Source organism: Pongo abelii, chromosome 2, assembly GCF_028885655.2.
Source record: "Pongo abelii isolate AG06213 chromosome 2, NHGRI_mPonAbe1-v2.0_pri, whole genome shotgun sequence".
Lineage (NCBI taxonomy): Eukaryota > Metazoa > Chordata > Mammalia > Primates > Hominidae > Pongo > Pongo abelii.
The window spans coordinates 64,953,833-64,965,005 of record NC_085928.1 but is presented as its reverse complement, the minus strand read 5'-3'; the positions used below and the strand labels follow the sequence as shown (position 1 = coordinate 64,965,005).

Here is an 11,173-nt window from a genome sequence, read left to right as displayed (position 1 = left end):
AAGAATAATTAATACTTTTATCTTTTAAAAATCTCAGATAAGTCATTTTTATAACCACTTATTGTTAAACTAGTCACCTTAGATTCTCTAAGAACCTATTTTTACAACTATGTAATACGTCAACGCCAAAAGTTATAAAAATAGCATATATAGTAATTCCCTATATTAGCATAAATATGCTATAATTTAGACTGTAAGTGCATTCTATTATTTAAATAGTCAGTTTGGGATTAAAATTAAGTATAATGGAGACTAGAAACAGAATAAATTGTTTTCATTCCTATAAGCCTGCAACCTGTATGTCATTAAACACATGCCCACTCAAAATTCACTCACATATATAAACATAAAAATACAATTATAAATGTGTAGAAACATTATAAGAAAAGTAATACTACATCTGCTTCTTAATTTTTTATTGGATAATGGCATTTTCTGGTTGAACAAATATTAAGTTCTAAGCTTTCTGGTGTAATATATTTTAAAACTCTTAAGTGTTGCAACCATTCTAATATAACGACACTTTCAAAAAAATAAAAGGAAAATTCTGATACATGCTCGAGTTTTTCTTATACTTCTGAGATGCTGATTGGAACACCACCAATTTCAAAGAAGACCTTAGGTTCAGTTTAAATAGCTGAAAGAGAAACTGACCCTTCCTGAAATGACCCGCAACATAATCACTTATATCTTTGTAGGATACTGTCTACAATTTTTATATAAGGACATAGAATAAGCAACAAAAATAAGACTAACTCACTTTATGAATATGGACATACAAAAAATTTTCAAAAGCTTGCCAGAGCTAGGAAAAAAGCAATTCGCCATTTTTATCCCTGTACCCTTTTCCACAATGTTCTATGTTTAATTATTTCCTTTGTGTTTTAGTTAAGAGTATTTTAATGAAGTCTGTTTTAGTTAATTGCTTGTGCATTAATCTCCCCCACTACGTTGTGAACAAGTTGAGAATAGGGAATCTAATTCGTATTTGAATTATCTCACACAGAGCTTTGCAACTATTACAGGTTCAAACCAAGTAGGCAATGAATTAAGGCAAATATTAAAAGTCTCTTCTTTGTTACTTGTTATTTTGCCATTTCAGGCGGTGTCCTCTTTTCTTATAGTGGGTTGTGGACAGTTGTGGACAGGATGGGCCTCCATTTGTAAAATAGTTTGTGCAACTATACAAGTCAACTTGTTACTGGATCAAGCTTGCACACCTGCCCTTTGATTTCAACCTGGAAAACAGGAAAAAAAAATAAAAAGGTTTCTTACAATATTCTGGCCATTTGCTCTTTAGAGTCTGAATGGGTCTTAAGACAAGATGTTAATTTTGGTTGGCATATTAAATAATTCTCCTTTTATTGGCCTTGGTATATGCTTGAGATAATACTTTTTGTTGCTCAAGAAAAGATAAAATTGTATGGTCCAAGTTTTGTTTCCAACTACCTAGGTAATTTTCACTCAAGTGAAAAAAATTAAATTTTGTATAAAGTACAAATTTTCTGCATTTTTTGGTGCTCAGTATTTGGTCTGAGTATTTAGTTGCTACTGAAAATGTGAATTTTTAAGCTAAAAATAACTGCTGCTCTCCTGGACTTCTTGCAGTACCTTTCTGACTCCAGGACTTCTGCTGAAATTACTTGGATAATTCCATACATAGGAAACCTGCTATGGGTCTTAACGATTTCTATTGCAGAATTGTATAAGTTCATGATTTTCCTGGACATGTCCCAAAATGGATGAACTAAGTGACCATTTTTTTAACAATATACAGAGTACTAATTCAATTTGACTGTCACAACTGAAAATTGTGTGTTCCATGAAGAGTTTTATTGTGTAGATCTCACTAAGTCTAGTCATTCCAGTATCTTCTTTTCTACTGCTTTTGAGCATGACTTTTATATAAAGTCCCACCCTACCCACTTGGTATGTGGCAGCAACATTGGTACAACATTATTTTTCCCTGCTGGAGTTCATCCTCTAATTTCTTTGCATTTCAGAGAACTGTCACTGCATTTTGACTTTTAGTTTGGGGGTTAAAAATGCAGCAGGAAAGGAGAGATAACAAGACCTGCCCTACATTTTCAGGTGAATAAACCAACATGACAAGATAGTGCCATGCAAACTTGGTTGGAAGTGTTGTCTCCTGGCAATATAGATATAAATGTTGAACTTGTATAACATCTGACTTCAAATATCTAGAAGATTTGCTTGATAACTTTTTTAAAGGATGATGCCATGCTAGTAAAATTAGTTTTCATCTTCAGACTTAATGTTTATGTTTTTCCTTACTAAGGTGTCAAAGTTCAAGGCATCTGTTTTAGCTATTTCAGTTCTATTTTCATTACGGTTCCTATTCTCATCCTTTCTTCCAGATATTTTAGGTTCTCCTTTTCCCTTGAGGCAAAACTGCAAGGAGTAGCCTAATCAATTAATGACAAATTTACTGTCTAACACATTATTACTAAATAAAACACTTTGAAAGCATATAAAGTTTTTTTAAAAATCAAAAAAACTTCCATACACACCTCAATGGTAGTACTTAGTGGTCTTCTGTTTTTGAACCAGTTGTAAGATTCTTGGAAGTAAGAGCCACATTCTGTTCTTTGAGTCCCCAGTGCTCAATGCTTGGCAAGAAGCTAAAATTAAAATATTTATTATTAGATCAGTCAGTGGTTCCCAACTGGGGATGATTTCCTCCCCAGGGGGATATTTGGCAATGTCTAGCAACATTTTTGGTTGTCACAACTGAGGAGAGTTGCTACTACATCTAGTGAGTAGAAGCCTGTACTGATGCTAAACATTGTATAATGCATAGGACAACCCTTTCCAAGAAAGAATTATCTAGCCCAAACTGTCAATAGCGGCTAGATTGAGAAACTCTGAATTAAATGGTGTGTTCATATTCTCAAGGAATTCAAGAAATTAAGTCATATTCAGCTATAGTTACCAGCTTTTATAAATTACCCTGATTATCTCAATGACAAAAATCGTGTAGAATAGAATGTGATATTACAAAATGACTTCCAAGATAAAATTTTAAAATAATGTCAATGCATGGAGTGCTTAAATGACTGAATTTGTGTTTGAACAGTTTTGAGCTAATAGAAAATGCTATCCTTAACTTACTTGTGGTATGAGTAATAGTTAGTACCTATATATATCTGGCTTATTCAGCTTGTTAGAACAGAATGCACATTAAGTTAATACTGCTTTTAGCAAGTTGGCCTTAATTTGTTCTATATCCTTAGAGGTGTCTACAACTTATCTTGACCTGGCTTAAGTGCCATTGATCACAAGAAGCGAGGATCAAAATAAGGTGAATGGATTATTTTAAAATGATCATTACTATACTATTGTATACAACAGTGTCAATGGCAGCCCCATCCTGCCAGTAGGTCAGCATCATGACTTTATTCTGGAAGGACAGCTTATAAATTAAGCAGTTGACCTTTATGTCAGTCAATCAACATTGGGAGATCTAGGTCTGCCAAAGACATTAACTTTCAGCAATGGCCATTTCACCAAAGGCAGAAATGCAGTATTTATGAACCTCTCATTGTTGTCTTTGCCAAAGTCTCAGTAAAAGGCAGAAAATAATGATCAATTGCCTAGAACATTACATGTAAAAAATACAATGTCCCAGAAGTTAAAAGATACACAAAATAAAAATTCTAAGCAATGTGTTTATTTTACAACTTTTTGCATCAGAGCACTAGAAAAGATTAGAACTGCAAAGTATTCAGTGATATTTTTATTTTCCCACTTTTTTATTGCACAGATGTAGAAATAAGGCCCTGAGACCAAGTACCAGGACATACACATACTGGACTCTTCAGTAATTATCACTTCTCATTATCTAGTTAAATGGTCTCTGCATTATATAATAAGGTCACATAACTGAAAATATGAGTTAGACAATATTGTATTTATAACTAAAATATGACATGCAGTGAATGTTACAACATTTAAGATACTCTCTCCAACCGTGGCAAAAGTAGGAAGTAATCGGAACCTCAAATGATAATAGTATTGACCTAAGTAGAAATCCTGTGTATCTGTTTGATAAAAAGCCTCACTTAACACAATTATTGCATACTTATTAAACACTTAGAGCACATTGGAGACACAAATACAAATCAGGCACAGATATATAACACTAAGGGAGTTTACAGACAATTGATAATATTAGAAAAGATGTTTGTATAAGTTAGGATACACTCAAGTTAGGATGACTTGGGGAGGATTTATTTACGGATGGAGTTATTACCAAGGTGGGGGCATGGAGTAAGGAAACACAAGTAGAGTAGAAGTACCAGTAGTCTAGAAAGTGCCAAACTTGGTCTGAATGTAGTGGGGAGGGAGAAGTCACCTTAACCTAGAAAGAGACAGAGTCATTAAAATACAGACAACTCCTCAAACAAAATACCTTTACAATTATCCAAGCTGGTATATTGGTAGAAGGGATTGCATTAAATGGTGTGTTGTGTCAGGTATGGTGTGTGAGAAATATTGGATAAAGGTACCTATAAGGACATAAAACTTGTGGGTCAGATAAGTGCTATTGCCTTAGAAAAAAGAAAGGGAGATAATAAATTATCTCCCTTTGGTTATTATTTGATTGATATCAAATCAAATAACAAATATCTCCCTTTGATAATAAATTATCAATTAATTTCAATTAATTGATAATTGAAAGCTAAGTGTGAAAGCTAGGGGACTTTTACCACATAAATAAATTTTCACTTTCTGAAGTTAGAGTCACAGAAAGTTGGGGACTAGGTCCAGGACTTAATCACAGGAGTGGCAGAGCTTCAAAGATGGTTTAACTCTCAATAGAAGTAGATTTGCTATGCTAGGACCAAGACCCCAGTTAGGAAAGAATGTGACCTTGACACATGGGATGGAGACATCTAGATTTATTGGACCTAGAATTCCCTAAATTCCCCTAAGCCTTGAGGGTGAAGTGGCTTACTGCTTCTTATTTAAGGCTAACAGTCTACCCTTCTTTTGAAGATGGTGAAAAGGCTTCCTTCGTGCACCTCAAGATTTGTCCCCAGTTCTCCTATTGGTCTCTAGGGTTAAGTCGTGATATACCCCAGCTAGAGACAAGCAGGGCCTAATAAGGAGGGAAATTGATAATACTTCAAAAGAACTGTAGGACCTACTCACCGTGATTATGCATGGGATGAGAATCTAAGGATTCTTGTTCAAGGGACAAGGTTGAAGGGAAAAAGGAGACAAGAAGGACAGTCACCATTTTGGCAGAGTTCATTAAATCTGACCAGGAATATCCAGTGGGTCTGTTGTCACATAGTGGTGGCAAGAAGAAACATATTTAGCATTCAGGTAGTACATTTAGTTTCTTTTGATATTCTCTTTCCCAATATTGGTGAATGGACAAATGCAACAACCTTAATTTGATAAGAACGTGAGGAACAAGGGCTCAAATTTCTCAGAGATTATGGTATTCATCATGCCAGGAAGATCAGCAAAACTGCTAGTCAGTGTTGAAGGGAAGGGTATATAGAATGGATGATAGAGGAGGAAAATAAAAATAATGTTTGTGGTTCTAAGACCAGTCATAGCAGTAGAGTACATGGTTTTCTCACTAATCTGCTTCAACCAAATTTCCCTAAGAAGAGAGATTGACTAGATTCCTGGGCTAACTGTTCCCTGAATTTTTAAATTAAGTGATGCCAAGTGGTTCAAGCAGTAGGCTTCTCCCAGCTGCCCCTTCAAGAATGCAGCTGCTAGAACTGTCTGCATAGCTAGTCCTCATCTGCCAGCCCCATGCTGGGCTTGCCTTGGCTGCAGACAGGTACATTGCTCAAGGTCATACCTTCTTCTAGGGGCAGTCTGCATCTGGTAATCACTACAGGGCTATAAATATCTGGCTCTCTCACCCCAGTTCAGGATAAATATAAATGGTTATTCTGGCTGCAGTTGGTTTGTCTGATGCCTCCACTGAGACTGTATCACAGCTCAACTTCTCCTTCTGCCTAGCTGCTTTATTTATTACCAAAGCAGTTGAAACCAACAGCTCTCTAATAAAACGCTTGCACTCTAAACTCCATCTCAGAATGGTTTAACAAAACACTCGCACTCTAAACTCCATCTCAGAATGGTTTTCCAAGGGACCCCGACTTGCAACAGCTGGTGAGATGTTTATTTGTGCCATTAGGTGGAAATATCAGAAATATTGGTAAAAAAGCACTTAAAATATATGTTGGGCAGTTTTTATATAGATGTTCTATAAATAACTGCTACTCTGCCTGACCTCTGTGTCTTACTCCATTGCAGACTTTGTTTGCACTAATTTTTTTTTGCATTAGACTAAGATTTATTTATGTTTAACAGTCATCAAGTTCTTACACTATATTCTTATTAATAAGCTTCATAATTTCCTAATATTTCAGAAACCCACAACGTGACATTTACCTAATAATCCTAAAACTTGCACAAAATTATAGTTGCTAGTATAAAATCATTTAAATATCATAGCCTTATAATTTACCTTATTGTTAGTTTAGTGCAGTAATAAGATATTCAGTCTACATATACAGTACTTTTTTGAGACTCGATATTAAAATGAATACCTGATTCATGTCATTAAACAGCTTTAATTTAGTTTAATTTAGTTATTTTCAAACAACGATACATGAGCAAACATAGAGTCCATGGCCCTACTCACCAAAATTTCTGATTTAGCCTGCCTGGGAGATGGGTGCAGAAATCAACATTGATGAGGAGGGTGCAGGGTACATGACACTCTTGGAGAAGCACTGATTTATGAGCTAGAGAGAGCAGACTGAAAAGCCTTGGGTTACACAGACATATCACTGTTGGTGCTTTGAGCTTTTCCCTGAGTTTTCTCACATCATGCAAAGTAACACTAGGTCATAGTGTCTATGCACTAATTTTTATTTCACATTATCATAATCTCTCTCTCATTACTTTTGATATTCTCATTGTTCAAAAAGCAGGTTTATCATGCTAATTACCAGTATGTTATGCATCAGGGTAATAGTTCGGTCAGTACTAGTATACATTTAGGCAAGTGTTGCAAAACCAAAAATTTGTTCAGCTTTAGCTGTTAAGGAATTGTTATAACCCGAAATGACTGCTCTTCTAGACACAGTGTTCCTGCCTAATTTCTTTAAATTTAGCACATCAGTTTCACAGAAATATACAGGTAGATTTTCTTAAGATCACATGTCTAAGATAGCAACTGTTTTTAACCTGAGGATCATGATAAAAATACTCTCTTTACTGTTTATAAAGGACTTTAACATAGAATCAATCACATATTTAAAATTGATAAGATGTCTTAATAAACCATTAAATACTAAATTTTGAACATTTTTGTACTCATAGAAATTATTTTCTCATTTACCTCTGAAAGCATGTGATATTATATCAACATTAGATCTTCACATTTACTGCAATTTTCAACCTTAGGTGCCTATTGATTTAAAAAATCTCTTTCATCTTTTCTAGGTTCTTTGTTTCATAAAACCATTGAAATCTGGCTTGTCAAAGACACTTTGCATATTATTCTCCTTTTCTATTCATTTTGTTTATAATTTTGTTGATTTCTCACCTAATTATTATTATTTGTTTAATCCGCTTACTTCAAATTAATTTTCTTCTTTTATCTGATTTTCTGAAGTGAAAGATTAGATTGTTGATTTTCGATTTTTGTTCTTTTTGGATGTATGGAGTCAATGCTAAAAAATTTTCCTATAAGTAGGTCAGGCTGGGTGGCTCACGCCTGTAATCCCAGCACTTCAGGAGGCCGAGGTGGGCGGATCACCTGAGGTCAGGAGTTCAAGACCAGCCTGGCCAACATGGTGAAACTCCGTCTCTACTAAAAATACAAAAATTAGCCAGACGTGGTGGCGGGCACCTGTAATCCAAGCTACTCGGGAGGCTGAGGCAGGAGAATCGCTTGAACCCTGGAGGCAGAGGTTGCAGTGAGCCGAGATTGTGCCATTGTACACCAGTCTGGGTGATAAGAGTGAAACTCCATCTCAGAAAAAAGAAAAAAATTATGTAAGTATTACATTCCACACATTTTGATGTTTTGTTTTATTTTAATTTAGTTTAAAGTATTTTAAAATTTTTCTTGAGATGTATTTGACCCAGGTGTTATTTAAGAGTGTTTTCAGTCTACAAAAATTTTGGAAATGTCCAGGTATATTTATGTTATTGATTTCTAGTTTAATTCCATTGTGTTCTGAAAACATATTTTGAATAATTTCTGTTCTTTTATATTTATTAAGTTGTGTTACATGGCTCAGAATACAGTTTATCTTGGTTAATGTTCTGTATGAGCTTGAGAAAAAATGTGCATTCTGCTGTTGTTATATGAAGTATTTTCTGTCAATTAAATCCAGTTTATTGATGGTGCTATGTAGTTCAACTACAGCCTTACTGATTTTCTACTTGCTGGATCTGTTCATTACATGTAGCAGGGTGGTGGCATCTCCAACTATAAAGGTAGATTCTACTATTTCTCCTTGCAGCTCCATCATATTATAGATGAGGAACATGCAACAGATATCAGAGAAATAACTTGCCCATGTTCCATGGCTGTAAGTTTATGTTTTCAGATGATGATGGGGGAGCTAACTTGTTAACCTAACAAATAATACTTATTTACATGCACAGGAATGAATAAAATTGTAATTTACAAATGTTTTGGGCAAATGTTGTTCCGCCAAAAGATATCTCCACTAGGAGCCTCAGAATTTGATCTTATTTGGAATAACGGTCATTGCGTATGTAATTAACAATTTCGAGATGAGACCATCCCGAATTATGATGGGCCCTAAGCCCAATAACTTTTGCTTTTATAAGAATAAGTACAGGGACATTTGAGACACAGAGAAACAGAGGAGGAGGCCCTGTGAAGATGGAAACAGAGATTGGAATAGTTCATCTACAAGCTAAGGGACACCAACAATTGCCCACAGGCACCAGAAGCTGGGAGAGAGACAAGGGATGCGTTCTCCCTCAGAGCCTACAGAAGGAACCAACCCTGCCACCCTTAATTTTGGACCCCAGAACTGTGAGAGAAAAAAACTTCAGGTGTTTTGAGATGCTCAGTTTGTGGTAATTTATTATGTCAGCCCTAGGAAACAAAAATGAGTATATAAGTACTTCACAAATTGTTTAGCTCAGTGGCATGGTAAGCTAAATCCATTTAGCATTTTCTTATTGAAATACTGACCTGAAAAAGACACAGAGAAAACTAAAACAAACAGAAGTGTGTGTGTATGTGTGTGTGTGTTAAATAAAACACAAGGGCATTAATTCGTGATTTAAAAACTTATTCTCCACTAATCACCTTATAATATATCAGGCTTTAGAAAGCAATTAGATTTCAGTTAGAAAAACAGGAAAAACTTCATAACATTAATATTACTTATAATTTGTAATTATCCCATTTATCTTGGTTTATTGTCAGTGCTTCCCACTAGAATACAAGCTCCTTGACATGTTGGTGACATTGTCTATCTTGTTTGTTGTATTGTCTCAGCAAAGGCATGTAATAACTGTAATAAATATGTGTTGAATGAAAGAAGGGTTGATTCATAAAGAGAGATCTTTATTTCTATGATGCAGTTGTATGTGAAAATAAGAATTATTTCATATATCTAATCAACAGAGACAGGACAGCAATGTTTCTACTAAAATATATCACAGGTAACAAGGTGACCCTACCTATGGGGTTATTACTGCTTGGACGTAGAGATTCATGGATCTATTGCATTCAAAAGGACCTGGAAATTGACTTTTTATCCCATATCACTTTTTGTGGTTATACTAACCACACTATTATTTTTCATAAAATTTTCTGTGTCTCATGGCTTTAGTAAAAGAAGTGTATCTAAATACAGTTGAGCATTTTGGTAAAGAATCTTATACTGCAGTTTTAGGAGAATGTAACATTGATTGTTAATATTCATGAAAAATGAATCATTTGTTTGCCCTCATTTCATGCACAGAATTCACCATGACATCAGTGGGAGCTTTTTACAACAATAAATCTGTGCCAAATAATAAATTACATTTCCTCATATTAAATTAAAATGTGCACATTGGAGAGGCTTAATTTTAAATTTCCATAACAAATGGAAATCTGGACACTAAAATAAAAAAGGAGAGAGAAAAGAAAAAACTTAAATGCAGTTTAACTACAAAGAAAAGGCCTAAGCTTTGACTCTCAGGATTTTCTTTGTCAGGTAGTTTTTTTTTTAATTAATAACTGTTAATATTAGGGGTTGTCAGAATGCTATTTAATTCTTTCTAAAAGGAGGTAATTGATATTTACATCATTTTTGGTAACTGAATATACATGGAATATTTCTACATGCAGAAGAACAGTAAGAAAAATAATCTCATAAGAAAGCGAATGAAATTAAACACACTAACAACTCTCCTTCCAACATGTGAATATAGCTCAGAATTTCAGAACTATTCCCTTTTTTAGTGAATGCTGGCATGATAGCTAAACTGAGTTAATAAAGCAATTTCTTACATTCTGGGATACTAATCGTATTACTACACACAGGAGTCCTGTAACACTCTACAGTTCTTGAAAGGGTCAGATAAAACCTTCAGATATTCTTTCATCACCATCATAAAACATCAGCTAAAGGTACAAAATGTCATGTTCCTATTCTTCTCTTACCAGTGTGAGGTTCTCAAAATAATCTTTACAGCACAGGAAGCATCATGAAAATAGTATGCCCTCATTTTACTCCTAATAAGAATGGAAAACATCAGGTATTTTTTAAGTCTTATCCTGGGCCACTGCTATAGGCATCACAGTGATTAATTTCATCCTGCAGTCTTCAGTTTACAGGAAATCCATATAAATCAACCGGAATATGGAAATTCATACCTCCCAGGGGTAACAGATTAACAGATTCTAAATTGGAGCAAAAAAGAAAGGTCAATAAGAAAGCATCAATGAGGAACAGGGGAAAAATATGCCAGACAACTGAGTACTTTCTTTGGAGAGTTACATTGTGGGTTATTATTATTTTTTTCTGACTCAAAATGACACAGCCTGGAGCTGGCAACCACAAATATGAATATTTGGGAGCCAGTAGAATTACTGTCGTGAGGAAGTTTTTTGACTCAGAGATTCTTTTCAACA

General features: G+C 34.7%; 1 long non-coding RNA gene across 2 annotated transcripts in view; it reads right to left on the bottom strand.

Annotated features, from left to right (window-relative positions):
- Window positions 1-385: 385 nt before the first annotated feature.
- The window catches only part of LOC129058521 (uncharacterized), a 46,547-nt gene continuing 35,759 nt past the window's right edge, over window positions 386-11,173 (bottom strand). For both annotated transcript variants that reach the window (XR_008523670.1, XR_008523669.1), the window contains 2 exons: window positions 2,532-2,642; window positions 386-1,238 (listed from right to left, as the gene is read on the bottom strand). This is a non-coding gene — a long non-coding RNA (uncharacterized LOC129058521). The remainder of the gene's footprint in view (window positions 1,239-2,531; window positions 2,643-11,173) is intronic.